General features: G+C 40.1%; 1 protein-coding gene across 32 annotated transcripts in view; it reads right to left on the reverse strand.

The window, feature by feature from the left end:
* Positions 1-17,559, reverse strand: part of NUMB (NUMB endocytic adaptor protein) — a 195,912-nt gene that overhangs the window by 126,731 nt on the left and 51,622 nt on the right. For 16 of the 32 annotated variants that reach the window (XM_016926361.4, XM_054666103.2, XM_016926365.4 and 13 more), the window contains exon 2: positions 16,340-16,471. The exons of the other annotated variants lie outside the window; for them this stretch is intronic. The gene's annotated coding sequence lies outside the window, so the exon portion shown is untranslated. The remainder of the gene's footprint in view (positions 1-16,339; positions 16,472-17,559) is intronic. 32 annotated transcript variants of the gene reach the window in all.

Here is a 17,559-nt window from a genome sequence, read left to right on the forward strand (position 1 = left end):
AACCCAGTTTCACAAAAAGAGCAGGAATATAATCCCACTAGCTTTGCCACATAAAAATGTAGGTCTGATTAACAGTTCACCAAATTGTTAATGGAAAAAAATCAAAAATAGCTTAAATATCCCACAATAGAAGATTAAATAATTTAAAGCTATAAAATGGAATATGCACCTATTAAATGGTGATATTTTAAAATTTCTAACAACACGGGGAAATGGTCACAAATTATTGTGAAAGGAAAAAATGTAAGAAAACTGTGTATATAATCCCATTAATAAACTACATATTTGTATATGAGAGAGAGACACAGAGAGAGAGGAGAGAAAGAGAGAAAGAGAGAGAGAGAGAGAGAGAGAGAGAGAGAGAGAGTGTGTGTGTGTGTGTGTGTGTGTGTGTGTGTGTGTGTGTGTGTGTGTGTTTAAAGACCAGAAAAATATAGCCAAGGTTAATAGCAATTATCTGTGGATTAGGGTATTACAGATGATCTTTTTATATTTGCCCATTTGTATTTTCAAAAATATCTACAGCAAATATATATTATTTGGGTTTTTTTTTTTTTTTTAGTCACCAAGCAGGGGAAACCCAAATTGTAACAAGTAAATGAAAAGATGCCCAACCTCACAATCAATCACAGAAATAGAAATTAAAACAATATACTTCTTTATTCCCATCAGACTGACAAGGCTAAACAGATGGATAAGACCAAATATTGGTGAGTATTTAAGGAAATGGGAATCCTAATTTACTGCTGGTGGGAGCATAAACTGGGTAGCCATTCTAAAAAACAACTTGGCAATATTTAGTGAAATTAAGTATGTGTATGGGCCACAAGTCAGCAATTCCTTTTCTCAGTATATACTAGAGTAACCTTTGCACATATCAATACGATATATGCATAAGGATGTACACAGCAGCACTATTTGTTTTAGTTTTCAACACACCTAGGTATCAATTATTAGAAAACATACAAGTAAAATGTGGAACTACATATACAATGGAACATTATACAACAGTCAGTTGTTGTAAACTAGATTTACAAATACAGTATGCCCTTCCATAATTCCTTTTTTTTGATCAAAAAAGAATAGATTCACAGCATAATACCATTATACAGATCAAAAACACATACACACAAAACAATATGAAAATATTTCAAAAATAAGCACTTACTTACATTAAGCATATTAAATAGTTGGCCCTCCACATCCATGGGTTCAACCAGCTATGGATTGAAAATATGCCAGAGCCGGGCACGGCGGCTCACGCCTATAATCCCGGCACTTCGGGAGGCTGAGGTGGGCGGATCACCTGAGGTCCGGAGTTAGAAACCAGCCTGACGAAAATGGAGAAACCCTGTCTCTACTAAAAATACAAAATTAGCCAGGTGTGGTGGCGCATGCCTGTAATCTCTGCTACTTGGAAGGCTGAGGCAGGAGAATTGCTTGAACCCAGGACACAGAGGCTGCAGTGAGCCGAGATTGCACCATTGCACTCCAGCCTGGGCGACAAGAGAGAAACTATGTCTCAAAAAAAAAAAAAAAAGAAAAAAAAAATATGCCAGAAAAAAAAAGACTTAGCCATATGCAGTGGCTCACATCTGTAATTTCAACAACTCCGGAGGCTAAACTAGGAGGACTGCTTGAGGCCAGGAGTTTGAGCTTACAGTGAACAATGACTACACCACTGCACTCCAGCATGGGCAACACAGCAAGAGCCTGTCTCTAAAAAATAAATAAACAGGCCAGGCATGGTGGCTCACACCTGTAATCCCAACACTTTGGGAGGCCAAGGCCAGTGGATCACTTAAGGCCAGGAGTTCAAGACCAGCCTAGCCAACGCGGAGAAACCCCATCTCTACAAAAATAAAAAAATTAGCTGGATGTGGTGGCATCTGTAATCCCAGCTACTCGGGAGGCTGAGGCAGGAGAATCGTTTGAACCCAGGAGATGGAGGTTGCAGTGAGCTGAGATCGTGCCACTGCACTCCAGCCTGGGCGATGGAGTGAGACTCTGTCTCAAAAACAACAACAAAAAAAACCCAAAAAAAAAGTAAAAATATATAAATGAATAAGCAAGCAAGTGAGCTAACAAGTCATGAAGAGCAGACATGAAAGAACTTTAAATGCATACTACTAAGTGAAAGAAGCCAATCTGAAAAGGCTACATATACCATATGATTCCAACTATATGACATTCTGGAAAAGGCAAAACTATGGAGACAGGAAAAGGATCAGTGGTTACCAAAGGTTAGGTGAGAGGAAGGGATGGACAGTCAGAGCACAGAGAATCTTTGGGGTAGTAAACCTATTTTGCATGATACTACAGTGGTGGATGCATGTCATTACATTTGCCAAAATCCTTGAAAGTACAACACCAAGAATAAACTCTAATGTAACCTAAGGACTTAGGGTGAAAATAATGTGTCAATGTGGGTTTATCGATTATAACAAATTATGAAACATATAATTGGTCTTCTTGCCCTTTCCTGACATATACCTTATAAAACCATTGGCACCTCTGGAGTGATGAGTATCTTTTACATGCTAATGAGATGACAGTGGCTGGACATCTCTAGATAGCTTCAAGGATAAGGGCTGGTCACCTGAAAGACCAAGGCATGATAAGAGGGTTGCCCCCAACCTCCAGAGAGGGAAGAGGAGCTGAAGGGTAAGCTGATTACAAATGGCCAATGACTTAATCAATCATGCCTATGTAATGAGGCTTCCATAAAAACCCGAAAGGACAGGGTTTGGAGAGCTTCCGGATAGATGAACACATGGAGGTTCCTGGAGGGTGGCACACCTGAAGAAGGCATGGCATGCCCCTTTCCACATACCTTGCCCTATGCATCTCTTCCATCTGTCTCCTTTGTAATACCCTTTATGATAACCCAATAAATGTAAATGAAGTGTTTCCCTGAGTTCTGTGAGCCACTCTGGCAAATTAATTGAACCAAAAGAGGGAGCTGTGGTAACCCCGATTTATGGCTCATCAGCCAGAAGCACAGGACACAACCTGGGGCTTGCAATTTAAGTAGGGGATTGAGCCCTCAACCTGTGGGATCTGATTCTATCTCCAAGTAAATAATGTCAGAATTGAGTTAAAATGTAGGACACCCAGCTGGTGTCTGCCAAAGAATTGACTGGTTGCTGGTAGATAGAAATCCCCACACATTTTGGTGACCAGAGGTGCTGTGTTATACTGAGTTTGTATTGGTTTGATTTTTCTTATATCTCCTGTGTACTATTCTGGTAAGGAATGTTGACAGTAAGAAAGGCTTTGGGTTTATGGAGGCAACAGGTATATGGAAACTCTCTGTATTTTTTTGCTTAATTTTGCTATAAACCTGAAACTGTTCTAAAAAAATTAAGTCTTACAAAACTAACAAAAAAAAAAAAACAGGGGATGGTACTCATGAACCAATAATGACTAACTGGCTATAAACAAACAAAACAAAGAAGTACAGATCTGGAAGGTTCATGTCAAAGGCACCAGAGCACATCCATGTGTACAACGGAAACCACTAACAAAATATGTAAGACTAAATTTTTTTTTTTTTTTGAGACGGAGTCTCGCTCTGTCGCCCAGGCTGGAGTGCAGTGGCATGATCTCGGCTCACTGCAAGCTCCACCTCCCAGGTTCAAGTCATTCTCTTGCCTCAGCCTCCCAGGCAGCTGGGACCACAGGTGCCTGCCACCACACCCAGCTAATTTTCTGTATTTTTAGTAGAGATGGGGTTTCACTGTGCTAGCCAGGATGGTCTCGATCTCCTGACCTTGTGATGGTCTCGATCTCCTGACCTTGTGATCCGCCCACCTCGGCCTCCCAGAGTGCTGGGATTACAGGTGTGAGCCACCACGTCCGGCCTAAATTTGTTTTTGAGACAGGGTCTCACTCTGTCACCCAGGCTGGAGAGAAGTGGGGTACAATCAGAGCTCACTGCAGCCTCAAACTGCTGGGCTCAAGCAATCTTCCTGCCTCAGCCTTCGTGAGTAGCTAGGACCACGTGCACGCACCACCATGTCCAGCTAATTTTTTAGAATTATTTGTAATGACAAGGTCTCACTATGTTTGCCCAGGCTGGAATCAAACTCCTGAGCTCAAGTGATTCCTCTGCCTCAGCCTCCCAAAGTGCTAGGATTACAGGAGTGAGCCACTGCACCTGGCTAAAAACTTTTTATCATGGTGGGAAAAGACCTCATAATTCAAATCCAGTTTCTGCAGCTATTTTTCTTCAACAGATGAAGAAAAATACTACTAATCAACAATATCTCCTTGATCACAAATACATTTCTAGAGTAAATTAAATGACTGATTCCCTATCTGTCATATGGATCCTAAAACATAAAAATAATAACTAAAAATAGCAGGAGCAGATGCCTTTTACTGAGAGCCCATAAAGTATTGCACTGTACATATATCTAATCCTTCTAACAATCCTCAGAGATTACACACTATATTACTATCTCAGAGAGATTAATTGATTTGCCTAAGAACACACAACTATGTAGTGTAACTATGAATCAAATATAATCTTCTACTATAAAGTCTGTGCTCTCTCACTCTACCCCAATGTCCATATACCAAACAATTATAATAATAATATCTTCCATTGTAGCACCTCCAATGTATTAGGCACTGTATTAGGTACTTTACATAAATTATCTCCTTCACACTTCACGACTGCCTTGAAAGTCAGATATTATTAATTCCATTTTACAGATGAGGAAACAGAAGCTTATAAACTCAGTAACTTGCCCAAGGTCTCAAGATTCAAGCCAAGTTTCACTTTGCATTATCAAAAGCTCACTTTCACAACTAAATTTAAAATTATCTTTACTATTTTTAGTCCTTTTGTTCTCCACACTACCCAGTTAAATGTTATTATGTAATAATAAAGCACCTATGTGCTGAACATCACATTGAAGTCAAACGAACACAATTTTGATATAAAATAAATGTAATCATATAACTGTGACAGATGTTAACTGGTTACTCAAAAAACCATTCCCAAATCCACAGAGGCCAAAAGACGAAAACAGCTGGAGGTGACCATATGACCCAATTTTGGCCCTTGGAACATCAGAAGTGACTTGCTGGAATCACTAATGAGAAAGCTTTTCCTTGGCATAGTCTTTTTCCTTCTTCCTTGAATGTAGGTGGAAGGCTGGACCTGCAGTAGCCATCTTAAGACCATGAAAGGCCAAGCAAATCACAAATTCATAGGCCCCAACAATGTTGAACCATTAAAGCAACATTAGCAGCTGCCAACTTCAGATTTATGTAAGCTTTATAGTCAGGTTTTCAACTGCTTACAGCCTGATTCACCCATTATATATCACCATATCAGAAACTCTACCACAATTTTAACTGTAAGTAACTTCCTGGCTAATAATTAAAAACAAAGTCACATACTAGTCCTAAATTAGTCTGACAAAATTACAATCTCCTGATGAGGACTATTCTGAGTATTTGCTCAGGGAGCTGTGAGAAGACTGAGCTGAGGAAAGAATGAGAGACAAGAATACAGAATCAGGGAGCTCCCTGGGCTCTGAATTGCGCACATGGTAAGAGCCCAGACTCTCAAGATAATTACCAGAAGTATATCATCAGAAGGGACACATCCTTGAACAATAATATAAGCCTTCAAGAGATTGGCGGGGCATGGTGGCTCACGCCTGTAATCCCAGCACTTTGGGAAGCCGAGGCAGGCAAATCACTTGAGGCCAGGAGTTTGAGACCAACCTGGCCAACATGGCAAAACCCTGTCTCTATTAAAAATACAAAAAAAAAAGAGGCCAGGCATGGTGGCTCATGCCTGTAATTCCAGGACTTTGGGAGGCCGAGGCGGGCGGATCACGAGGTCAGGAGTTTGAAATCAGCCTGGCCAATATGCTGAAACCCCGTCTCTACTAAAAATACAAAAATTAGCCAGGCATAGTGGCGCGGCCCTGTAGTCCCAGCTACTCAGGAGACTGAGGCAGAAGAATCACTTGAACCCCGGAGGCGGAGGTTGCAGTGAGGCGAGATCACCTGAGCGACAGAGCAAGACTCCGTCTGAAAAAAGAAAAAAAAGATTAGCCAGGCATGGTGGCGCATGTCTGTCATCCCAGCTACTTGGCAAGCTGAGACACAAGAATCGCTTGAGCCTGGGAGGCAGAGGTTGCAATGAGCTGAGATTGTGCCACTGAACTCCAGTCTTGGTGACAAAGCAAGGCTATGTCTCAAAAAACAAAAAAAGGTAAATAAATAAATAAATAACATGCTTCAAAACAAAAGCCCTGGAACGTCAAGACTCTTGTTGAAAAAAATTCATAGTTAAGGTATGTCAGGGTCTTGGGGTTACAGGAAAAAATAGTTTGCATTCAATAATAAATGTTTATAAAGTATAATATCCTTTTTCTTAGAAGATGCATGCTCAAGTATTTAGAGGTAAATTATGTTGTCTACAACTTACTTTCAAGTGGTTTATATAAAAGAGGATACATACATATTAGAATACACATATAAAGTATGGGAAAATGTGAAAAAAATATTGAAATATCAGTGGGGGATATACAGATGTTCAACATGTCTTACAACATTCTTGTACATTTGAAATATTTCATAATAAAAAGTTGGTGTTAATGTTAATTTCCTGGTTTTGGTATTGTACTACAGCTATGTAACTTGGTAAAGGGCATATAGGACTTCATTTTCATATTTTTATACCTTTCTGTGAATCTAAAATTATTTTCTTTTTTTTTTTTTTGGAGACGGAGTCTTGCTCTGTCACCCAGGCTGGAGTGCAATGGTGTGATCTTAGCTCACTGCAAGCTCCGCCTCCCGGGTTCAAGCAATTCTTATGCCTCAGCCTCCAGAGTAGCTGGGATTACAGGCACGCACCACTGAGCCCGGCTAATTTTTATATTTTCAGTAGAGACAGGGTTTCACCACGTTGGCCAGGCTGGTCTCGAACTCCTGACCTTGTGACCTGCCCGCCTCCGCCTCCCAAAGTGCTGGGATTACAGGCGTGAGAAAATTATTTCAAAACAAAAAGTTTAAAATGTTGGGAAGATTTCTCGCTTGGTAAGATGAAGTAAATATATCTCCATTTATCTTCCAGTTAACTATAACACTGGGACGGAATGCATGAACAGCTATTTGAAGACGCTGTAAAGTAAATATCACAGGTGGATCCAGGGAAATCACCAGAATTCCAACTATCCCCAAACTAGCTGTGAGTTTATCATTTTTTTCCTCTAGTATCCTCCAGCCTGAACTCAACACAACCTAAAACCCAGAAGTGAGCACAATGGTGCAGGCAGTGAGAGAAACAGAACGCTCTAGCTCTGGCTCAAGGCCCGTAAAGGGAACTCCTACAGTTCAGAGAAGATGAGGGAAATCCTTTAGGTATTTTTTTCTTTCTCTTTTTTTTTTTTTTTTTTTGACAGGATCTCACTCTGTTGCCCAGGCTAGAATGCAGTGGCACAATCACAGCTCGCCACAACCTCAAACTCCTGGGCTCAAGTTATCCTCCCGCCTCATCCCCACAAAGTGCTAGGATTACAGGTGTGAGCCACTGTGCTCAGCAGCTTGGGAAAACTCCATACTCTCATGTGTCAGTCCCCGGGTCATCCATGGTGGGGGCAGCAGCAACAGCAGAAGAATCTGGGAATGGAAAGCCTCCAGTAACAAAACTTTTGAAGGAAGGGAACCTTTCTCTCCATCCAGTGGAGCCTTGCCTCCAAGTGGGCAGGACAAACTCTGTTGTTTTGGGTTTTTTTTTCTTCTCTCTCTGTCCATAGGAAAGTGACCCCATAATGTTGTTTATGAACTGCTGGGCTCATCCTCAACCTGTGTAGGTATGCATCTGATACCAATTGGCATAATAAAAACTCTGATAACTGAGATAATGAGTAGACCTACACCCAGATCCCAGACTGACCAATGGGTGGAACACTCATGGGAAAGATCTGAATAACACTGCCAAAGCTCAGAAAACTGAATTTATATGGAACCACAACCCACAGAAGATTAAAACAAAAATACCAATATTCTCCACAGAATATTAACATATTTTTGTTTTATTTTTATTTTTTTTATTATACTTTAAGTTCTAGGGTACATGTGCACAACATGCAGGTTTGTTACATATGTATACATGTGCCATGTTGGTGTGCTGCACCTATTAACTCATCATTTACATTAGGTAAATCTCCTAATGCTATCCCTCCCCCCTCCCCCCACCCCATGACAGGCCCCGGTGTGTGATGTTCCCCTTCCTGTGTCCAAGTGTTCTCATTGTTCAATTCCCACCTATAAGTGAGAACATGCAGTGTTTGGTTTTCTGTCCTTGTGATAGTTTGCTGAGAATTATGGTTTCCAGCTTCATCCATGTCCCTACAAAGGACATGAACTCATCCTTTTTTATGGCTGCATAGTATTCCATGGTGTATATGTGCCACATTTTCTTAATCCAGTCTATCATTGATGGCTTGGTGGTGTGCACCTGTAGTTCCAGCTGCTTGAGAGGCTGAGATGGGAGGATCACTTGAGCAAGGGAGGTGGAGGCTGCAGTGAGCCATGCTCGCTAGTGCCACTGCACTCTAGCCTAGGCAACAGAGTGAGATCACTTCTCAAAAAAATATATAAATGAAAAGAGAGAATAATTGCTTAGTCTCTTTTTTAATATACAAAGTTTCCTTTAAAAGGGAAAATACATAGTGTTATAATTTAGTTTCTCCATTGTATTCTGCAGGTATATATACAAGGGAATTTAGAAATAATGTGTTAGGCGGTGGCTCATGCCTGTTATCCCTGCACTTTGGGAAGCCGAGGTGGGCACATCACAAGGTCAGGGGATCAAGATCATCCTGGCTAACATGGTGAAACCCCGTCTCTACTAAAAATCCAAAAACTTAGCTGGGCATGGTGGCGGGTGCCTGTAGTCCCACCTGCTTGGGAGGCTGAGGCAGGAGAATGGCGTGAACCCAGGAGGCGGAGCTTGCAGTGAGCTGTGATTGTGCCACTGCACTCCAGCCTGGGCGACAGCAAGACTCTGTCTCAGAAAAAAAAAAAAAAAAAAAAAAAGAAATAATGTGTTAAGATAAAACAATTAAATTTGAACTTTTAAACTGGGATTAGCTTAAAGTTGAAATAGCTGTCTTCAACTTTAAACACACAGTTGCGATACTATCAATTACTGCCTGCCTCGAAGTTTCTTATTTATACATGACAATGCCATACTATAAAACAAGCAAGTAAGGTAACTATAAAAACCAATCCTCCCCAGGCGTGGTGGCTCATGCCTGTAATCCCAGCACTTTCGGAAGCTGAAGTGGGTAGATCACTTAGGATCAGGAGTTCGAGACCAGCCTGGCCAACATGATGAAACCTTGTCTCTACTAAAAATAGCAAAAATTAGCTGAGTGTGGTGGCGTGTGCCTGCAGTCCCAGCTACTGAGGAGGCTGAGGTAAGAAAATCACTTGAACCTGGGGGGCGAAGGCTGCAGTGAGCCGAGATCACGCCATTGCACTCCACCCTGGGCCACAGGGCAAGACTCCGTATCAAAAAACAAAACAAACAAAAAGCCAATCTTCCCTTCTACCCAGAAGTCCAATTTAACACCTATCCCTTGGGCTAAAATATATAGATGATTACGCCAAGTAAAAGATAAGCAAATCAGTACTATGGGCAGTAGTAACAGCACACAGTCTTTGGACAATCCTGGATTTAAATTTTCATTCTGTCCTTCAAAGTCATTTAACTAATCTAGACTTCCGTTTCCTCATTTATAAAACCATCTACCTCATAATGATTAAACAATAAAGTATATAAATGGTTTAACATAGCACCTGGTACAAAATAAATGCACAGTAAATGGCAGTTGGCATGTCCATTAAGGAAACCCAATGTTACCACTGCCAGAACCACTTACAGAAAGTTTTTTTTCAGCAACCCTTGTCTGTTCTACATGGAAGTTCTGACATCATTTATTCTGTTTACTAATAAAAACCCTAAACTCCCAAATAGCTCAACACCAAGAGCCTTTTTCCTCTGTGCCTGGGATCAAATTATCAGCAGGCTTTCAAAGAGTCTAATGGAGAAACAACTCCAAGAGTATTTCTAATAGTGCAGAAGTCTCAACATATCACCTGCCTGGATAGTAGCCATATCTTTTTATGATATGCTAATTACTTCCCTACTCCAAATTTTAAACCCTTTTGTTAAACACTTCACTCACAGAAGGTACTATACCTTTTAATAATTAGGACTAGAGGGTACAGGAGGGTTAGGAGTAATAAAGAAAAGCCATGTAACTTCTGTATTAACAAAAACCTGATAGTAGCTATTATCCTTTCAAAACAAATAATTGCCTTTTTAAAAAACAAGGCAGAAACACACTCTACTTTATGGAATGAAGTGTTGCCAATAGAAAAAAAAATAAAAATTTAAAAAATTATAATCTCATACTAGGTATTGTGGCATTACATTTAAAAAAAAAAAATAGTAAGGTGGTCAAATGTAGCAGCTCACACCTGTAATCCCAGCACTTTTTGAGAGGCCAAGGCAGAAGGAACACTTGAAGCCAGGAGTATGACCCAAACTGCTTAAATGTACTGTCTTTTTTTTTTTCACTATCTTTTTTCTCTTTCTTCCTATAATTAGTTATTACAAGTTCCATCTCTCTTAACTAATTCTAAATTCTTTTTTTTTTTTTTTTTTTTTAGGTACAGTCTTACTCTGTCACAAGGCTGGAGTGCAGTGGCATGATCTCGGCTCACTGCAACCTCTGCCTCCCAGGTCCAAGCGATTCTCCTGTCTCAGCCTCCTGAGTAGCTGGGACTATAGGCACACGCCACCACGCCCAGCTAATTTTTGTATTAGCAACATAATGAGACCCCAACTCTACAAAAAATTTTTTAAGTTAATTGGGCATGGTGGTGCACACCTGTAGCCCTAGCCGCTAGGGAGGCTGAGGTAGGAGGATTGCTTGAACCCAGGAGTTGGAGGCTATAGTGAGCTATCATCGTGCCTACTATACTCCAGCTTAAGCGACAGAGCAAGACCCTGTCTCTAAAAATAATAATAATTAGGCCGGGCGACGTAGCTCACACCTGTAATCCCAGCACTTCGGGAGGCTGAGGCAGGCAGATCACTGAAGGTCAGGAGTTCAAGTCCAGCCTGGCGAACATGGTGAAATGCCATCTCTACTAAAAATACAAAAATTAGCTGGGTGTGGTGGCACATCCCTGTAATCTCAGCTACTTTGGAAGCTGAGATACGAGGATCACTTGGACCTGGGAGGTGGAAGGTGCACTGAGCCAAGATCACACCACTGCCCTCCAGCCTAGGAGACAGAGCAAGACTCTGTCTCAAAAAAATACATAAGTAAATAAAATAAATAAATAATAATAATGGGTACAGAGCTTCAGTTTTGCAAGATCAAAGGAGTTCTGAATATTGGCTGCAGAGCAATGTGAATGTACTTAACATTTAAAGATGGTTAGCATGGTAAATTTTTATGATATGCTAATTACTTCCCTACTCCAAATTTTAAACACTTCATTCACAGAAGGTACTACACCTTTTAATAATTAGGACTACAGGGTACAGGAGGGTTAGGAGTAATTAAAAAAAAAAGCCATGTAATAACAAAAACCTGTAAAAGCATGAACTGAATGCTGTTTTTCAAATAAGAATCATTGTAATTTTAGAACTAGGAATCTCATTTTAAAAAATGGTAAGTAGGAGAACACTAATCTCTAAGCAATATAATTTACTTCTTCCAGAATTACTAAAAATCCTTTTTGCATTTTAAAATAATTTGTACAGGCCCTGCACAGTGGTACACACCTATAGTCCCAGCTATGCAAGGATACAAGTATGCTATGATTGGCACTCCAGCCTTGGCAATATATAGTAAGACCTGTGGTTAACAAAATAAATAAATAAAAATAAAATTAACTTTACATAGTCATGTATCTTTATACAAGAACTTTATCATTTACTTCCTTCCAAGGATTACATAAAGTACCAAAATAAACACTACCATATTTGTAATTTCTTTAGAGTGTTTAGGAACTTCTGTTGTTATTTGTTTCAGAGAACAGTATTTCACTATTTGAGAGATTTTCATCCCCTCAGGCACAGGCGTACAGAAGATAATGTATTCAATAGATCTGTATCAGGTATCAGCAATTAACCTATTCTGACTTCTTAAAAGCAAAAGTGAGCTAAAAACAAATGTTTAAAACAAAAAGTCAACTTAAATGCTTAAAGGCTTTCTGTATGTTTGCACATATATGCATATATTTGTTATTTAAGATACAGTTATTTTACATTACCTATAATGATTATTCCTAATCTGTCTATTGTAAAACACCTTATCTTCGTTTTATTTATTTATTTTTGGGTTTTTTTAGAGACAGAGTCTCTGTCACCCACGCTGGAGTGCAGTGGCACAGATCTCAGCTCACCGTAACCTCCACCTCCTGGGCTCAAGCGATTCTCCCACTTTTTTTTTTTATTATTATACTTTAAGTTCTAGGGTACATGTACACAACGTGCAGGTTTGTTACATATGTATACATGTGCCATGTTGGTGTGCTGCACCCATTAACTCATCATTTACATTAGGTATATCTCCTAATGCTATCCCTCCCCCCTCCCCCCACCCCACGACAGGCCCCGGTGTGTGATGTTCCCCTTTCTGGGTCCAAGTGTTCTCATTGTTCAATTCCCACCTATGAGTGAGAACATGTGGTGTTTGGTTTTCTGTCCTTGCGATAGTTTGCTGAGAATGATGGTTTCCAGCTTCATCCATGTCCCTACAAAGGACAGGAACTCATCCTTTTTATGGCTGCATAGTATTCCATGGTGTATATGTGCCATATTTTCTTAATCCAGTCTATCATTGATGGACATTTGGGTTGGTTCCAAGTCTTTGCTATTGTGAATAGTGCCACAATAAACATACATGTACATGTGTCTTTATAGTAGCATGATTTATGATCTTTTGGGTATATACCCAGTAATGCAATGGCTGGGTTAAATGGTATTTCTAGTTCTAGATCCTTGAGGAATTGCCACACTGTCTTCCACGATGGTTGACTAGTTCACAGTCCCACCAACCGTGTAAAAGTGTTCCTATTTCTCCACATCCTCTCCAGCACCTGTTGTTTCCTGACTTTTTAATGATCGCCATTCTAACTGGTGTGAGATGGTATCTCATTGTGGTTTTGATTTGCATTTCTCTGATGGCCAGTGATGATGAGCATTTTTTCATGTGTCTGTTGGCTGCATAAATGTCTTCTTTTGAGAAGTGTCTGTTCATATCCTTTGCCCACTTTTTGATGGGGTTGTTTGATTCTCCCACTTTAGCCTCCAGAGTAGCTGGGGTTACAGGCGTGCACCACCACGCCCAGCTAATTTTTGTATTTTTAGTAGAGACGGGGTTTCACTATTTTGGCCAGGCTGGCCTCCAACTCCCGGCCTCAAGTAATCCACCCACCTGGGCCTCCCAAGGTGCTGGGATGACAGGAGTGAGCCACCATGCCAGGCCTCATCTTGTTTTTAAATGCAAAACAAAAAAAACAAAAAAAACAAACTCACTCCTGTCATCCCAGCCCTTTGGGAGGCTGAGATGAGCAGATGGCTTGAGTTCATGAGTTTGAGACAAGCCTGGGCAATACAGCAAAACCCCATTTCTACAAAAAATACAAAAATTAGCCAGGCATGGTAGCATGCTCCTGTAGTCCCAGTTACTCTGGAGGCAGAGATGAGAGGAGCACTTGAGCCCAGGAGGTGGAGGTTGTAGTGCTAACTGCACTCCTCCCTGGGCAACAGAGCAAGACCCTGTCTCAAAACAAAACAAAACCAAAAACAGCTTTCTCAATTACTGTAACTTTTGAACTAAAATATATTGTTTCACAAAAATCAGTCAATTCTGATCATTCGCAGTTGAGAATTAACAAACTTCTGATATTGCCTCTATTGACACACTAGGTGGTTCAGTTATTTTCCATTATGGAATTTTACCTGCAAGTACTAGGGAAATAGTGCTGAACCGACTCTGTTAAATTAAACTCATTATGATGTAAATCACTTTGGAATGAGAAAGTATCTAGATAGCAAGAAAATCTTCTGGGTCTTCTGCTTCCTAAAGCCTATTGTCCATTCCTATAGTGCACAGACCACAATCACATGTGATGTTTACAGAATTCTCTAAAAATATTTTCCATCACATCCAGAATTTGAGTATTAGCTATATTCAAACCTGCCACAGGCAGTTTATATAACTGGTAGCAGTCAATAAGGCAACCAAATACTCTGTAACTTTGCAGTTTTCTCATCCCACTGAAAAAACTCGGCCGGGCGTGGTGGCTCACGCCTGTAATCCCAGCATTTTGGGAGGCTGAGGCGGGCAGATCACAAGGTCAGGAGATTGAGACCATCCTGACCAACATGGTGAAACCCCGTCTCTACTAAAAATACAAAAAATTAGCTGGGCATAGTGGCACATGCCTGTAGTCCCAGCTACTCAGGAGGCTGAGGCAGGAGAATGGCATGAACCTGGGAGGCAGAACTTGCAGTGAGCTGAGATTGCGCCACTGCACTCCAGCCTGGGCGACAGAGCAAGACTCCATCTCAAAAAAAAAAAGGAAAGAAAAAACGTTAAGATATTTACCAGAAATTTAGCAGGTAAGACTGTACAATCCTGAAAAAGACTTCCTTTAAAGAAACAGAGGCAGACAAAACAAATTTGGAAGTATATAATGATTATATTGGCACTCAGTCCTCAAATTTATATTGGAAATCAATTTCCCAAATAATTATCAAATTATTCAAACAAACAAGAAAAAAAAAGACCCAAGTAGGCTTTGAACTACATGTTCTTAAAAACAACAACAACAACACAACTCCAAACTACAACTCTTATTTTTCATCTTGTTTATAAACTTTTGTCTCTACTTTTGATTGTAGCAGTATACTGTTTTGTTGACACAAAAGAAAATTCCAGGCTGGACGCGGTGGCTCACACCTGTAATCACAGCACTTTGGGAAGCCAAGGAGGGTGGATCACCTGAGGTCAGGAGTTCAAGACCAGCCTGACCAACATGGTGAAACCCCGTCTCTACTAAAAATACAAAATTAGCCGGGTGTGGTGGCACAAGCCTGGAATCCCAGCTACTCAGGAGGCTGAAGCAGGAGAATCACTTCAACCCAGGAGGCAGAGGTTGCAGTGAGCCAAGATCCTGCCATTGCATTACAGCCTGGGCAACAAGAGCAAAACTCCTTCTCAAAAAAAAAAAAAAAAAGAAAGAAAGAAAGAAAATTCCAAATCTATTTCACTTTTTTCTGTTTAGACATCTTATTTTCAATATCATCCTCTACTACACAAGAACACATCAAATTCTTATTGAACTCATACACCATAATATCCTGTAAATATTCCTCTTTTTCATATATTACATGTTATTTATATTCTTTATCTCAAAAGTAATACAAATTGTGGCAGATATTATCCAAAGATGCCTACAACGTTAGATTCCATCCCATATGCTCCTCTTACAATATGATGTTGATCCTTTCAAGTGATGGGGTCTATGTCCACAGCTTCCTTGAAACTTGGGAGGACCTTTACAACTACATCAACCAGTAGGACAGAGCAAAGTAACACTATGTGACTTCCAAAACCAAGTCAAATATGCCATGCACCTTTGCCTTCCTCTCTTGGGATGCTCTTTCTCTCGGAACCCAGGCACCATGCTGTGAAGAAGCCAAGCAGCCACAAGGAGAAGTCACATGAAGGTGTTCTTGCCAACAGCCCAGGCTGAGGTCCTAGCCAACAGCCAGCTTTAACCACCAGATATGTGAGTGAGCAAGCCTACCTTCAAAGGATCCCAGTTCCCAGCCACTGAGCCACTCCAACCCTTCCAGCCACCCCACCTCACGCTGTATGTTAACAGAGACAAGCATCCCCACCAATCAAGCCTTGCTCAAACTGCAAATATATGAACAAAATAAATGACTGTTGTTTTTAGCCACTAAGTTTGAGGTACTTTGTTACACAGCAATAGACAACTGCAACACAAGCTCATAAATACAATCTGGAAAACAGACAAAAAGAAAAACAATTTTAATTATTCTAAGTTTTACCATTATAAAACATTTTGACACACATTTTACAATTAAGGAAATGTTTCACCCTACCCACCTAAGATTCCAAGTGATTTTACCAGGACAAAGGGTTATATTTGTAAAGGCAATAAAATGTTTGCATCTAACTACAAACCAGAAGAAAGACTGTTAGCTTTCAATCCACTTTGCTTATCCTTAAGTATCTCTTTCACTTACTTGTCCTAAGTGAGGTGTCTGAGGATTGCTGGCCCACCAATATTCCAATCTATAGATATAGATCAAGATCTTGAATTGTAACAGTGGCTGCACTGGCACTCTTCCCCAGAAGAAGTTGCTTAAGCCTCAAATCTGAAATTTTCAAGGAAAGAAAACCTTAAATATACATATCTCCTTTCAATCACTTAAAATTTCACATCTACAGTTGAGTAAGGACTGATGGAGTTGGTTACGATATATGGAAATGAATGCACAGGTTTCACTAAAAATAGAGTTGGCCTGTGCAATTCTTGAAACAGGGCAAAAATAATAACAATTTTAAAAACTGAGGTGGATAATATGGGTTCAAGTTCCAGCCTTACATTCTTAAGAGCTATACGATCTCAGTTAAGTCACAAATTCTCTGTGCATAAGTCTGATAATGTGATGAAGACTGAGGGAACCAGATCAAAATTTTGGGCAAGGAGTCAGAAGACCTGGGTTCCAAACTCAGTGATCATTCTCCCTTGCTGTAAGAACTTTGATACGTCTCTATGGGCTTGATTTTATCATCTCTAAAAGGGGAAGTTTGAATTAAATAGTGGTTGTTCAAATCTAATTCTTGAACAGATGCCAGCCATGACTAAAAACTATGTATAAAGTTACCAATTATGCTTACTATGAAACTGTCCTTCCTACATTTTTGGTGTTAAAATGGCTTCTTTTATGAGATTATGTGAAAGTAACAGTAGATGGTAGCAGTTGTTGTTTAAGTTCTCCATAGCCAAAATAAAGAGCTGTAATTCTATGTAAGCAATCTATAAATTCTTTTTAGAAATTCTAGTGTCTGTATGATTTACAAGAACTCTAAAATTCCTTATACTTCTAACATCCTACATACTCACTATTCAACTAAGATTTATTAGGTAACCAATATGTAACAGGTAGTCTACTTGTTGCTGGGCTACCCAAAACGTAAGATTAGTCCCTCCTCTGAAAAGCTCCCAATTTTAATAGGGAAATAGACACATATATCTCAAATACAACATAAATGGGTTAAGTCTTCTAATACAGGTTATGAATCTTATAATATATGGGAGGAAGAATGATAGGATGGATTTTGTTTTGTATTTTGGAGACTGGGTCTCGCTCTGTCTGCCAGCCTGGAGTGCAGTGGCGTGATCTCGGCTCACTGCAGCCTCAACCTGCCAGGCTCAAGCAATCCTCTCACCTCCACCTCC

Source organism: Pan troglodytes, chromosome 15 (genome assembly GCF_028858775.2).
Source record: "Pan troglodytes isolate AG18354 chromosome 15, NHGRI_mPanTro3-v2.0_pri, whole genome shotgun sequence".
Lineage (NCBI taxonomy): Eukaryota > Metazoa > Chordata > Mammalia > Primates > Hominidae > Pan > Pan troglodytes.